Consider the following 1,627-nt stretch of genomic DNA (forward strand, 5'->3'; position numbering starts at 1 on the left):
AAAAAGGAGGTTTGAAAGAAATAAAGAAATCAGATAAGCAAGAGAACAAAAACAAAGAGTCTAATATAGAGACGTGAAAACCACTCGTTTAAGACATGGCCTATGAGGGTGCTCTCTTGATCATGGTTTTCTGGTCAGTCTTTAGAAATCACACAAAAGAGAATATATATGTCAGTATTTAACCAAAATGCTGTTTTTTTAAACACTTTTCAAATGTCAAAGCAGCAGTTTCAGAATAGATTATTGTATAGCTGGCATACTGTTCAGTTTGTCTTGTCTTTTTGTACAACAGATTGAATGTCTTTTTTTTTTTTATCTCTGGGATCCACTGCTGTGCCCGGTTTGAAAAGGCCTTTATATCTAAACATAATACTCAGATATTAATTTGTTTGCAAATGTTTAACCTAAATATGTACTCTTAAAATGTAATTACTTATTTTTGTCATATTGTGCTCCTGTTTCTAGGACTATGATGAAGAAGAGATGTTAGTCAGCCTATTGACCGTGATCCCTGAGCTGAGGACTCTAGAGCCAAACTCACTGCATTTAATGCCATGTCTACTGCAATCATTTTGGAAGGTACAATTGTATTGGATGATCTGGAAAATCCTCTCCAAGACATATGCCTGCTCTTTGGACTTTATTTATGCTATGAAATTATAGTATCCTCAAGTACTGAAGGACACCTTTGATTTCATTCAATGGCTGAACCTAGAATGCGATCTCTGAAAAATCTTCTGATGTAGAAAGATGTCATTGTGTCGTGATGGAGCATTTTTCAGTGTAATTGTTCATGATTGACCAATATTGATTTAGAAAAAAGTAATTCTAGAAAAATATGTAAATCTAGATTTACAAGGTGTCATAAAAGGGATGTTAATGGATTTTTTTTCTATTTATTTCCCGATTGCAGTATGTGCAATTTTTCTTACAGTGTTAAATTGTTGATTTGATAGCATGCCTAAAAAGTAATGACTTGAAGTAACATTGTTTTAAACAAATAAATGCCCTATTGTTGTGCTTACAATCTGTTTTCTGTCTTTGTATTAACAACTAAGTTTTGAGTACAGCTTACTTGAGAAATTTAAGGCAATCTGTTTCCACACATTTGTCTAGTAATGTGAACAAAGCAGACTTGTTAAGAGAACTGTTTTGTTTGAGTTCTCTGCACTAAGCCTAACTTAAATCAAGTTGGCTGAACTTGTCAAATTGAGTTAGCAACACTCAAGTTTTCTGGTAACCTATGCATATACACAAGTTACCTATACAAAGTTACAGTAAGTTTTATTAACTCAAAAATTATAAACTAATTTGCTTGAGAAATTTGAGGCAATCAGTTTCCACAGGTTTTAATTTTTAGTCATTTAGCAGACACTTTTATCCAAATCGAAGTTCAACTCGTTACTTTTTACAGTGTATAGGGGGAATTTAATTTACACAGTGTACTGACAAATTGTCAGAGGAATGGACAGTAACTAAGTACATTTACTTGAGTATTGTATTTAAGTACACTTTTTGAGTATCTGTACTTTACTTGAGTATTATTTTTTGTTTGCCTTAGCCTTAGCCTTAGCCTTAGCCGTTAGCCTTAGCCTTAGTCATTTGCCTTAGCCTTAGCCCTAGTCAT

Source organism: Sinocyclocheilus grahami, unplaced genomic scaffold (assembly GCF_001515645.1).
Source record: "Sinocyclocheilus grahami isolate Dianchi unplaced genomic scaffold, SAMN03320097.WGS_v1.1 scaffold2381.1, whole genome shotgun sequence".
In the NCBI taxonomy this organism is placed as follows: domain Eukaryota; kingdom Metazoa; phylum Chordata; class Actinopteri; order Cypriniformes; family Cyprinidae; genus Sinocyclocheilus; species Sinocyclocheilus grahami.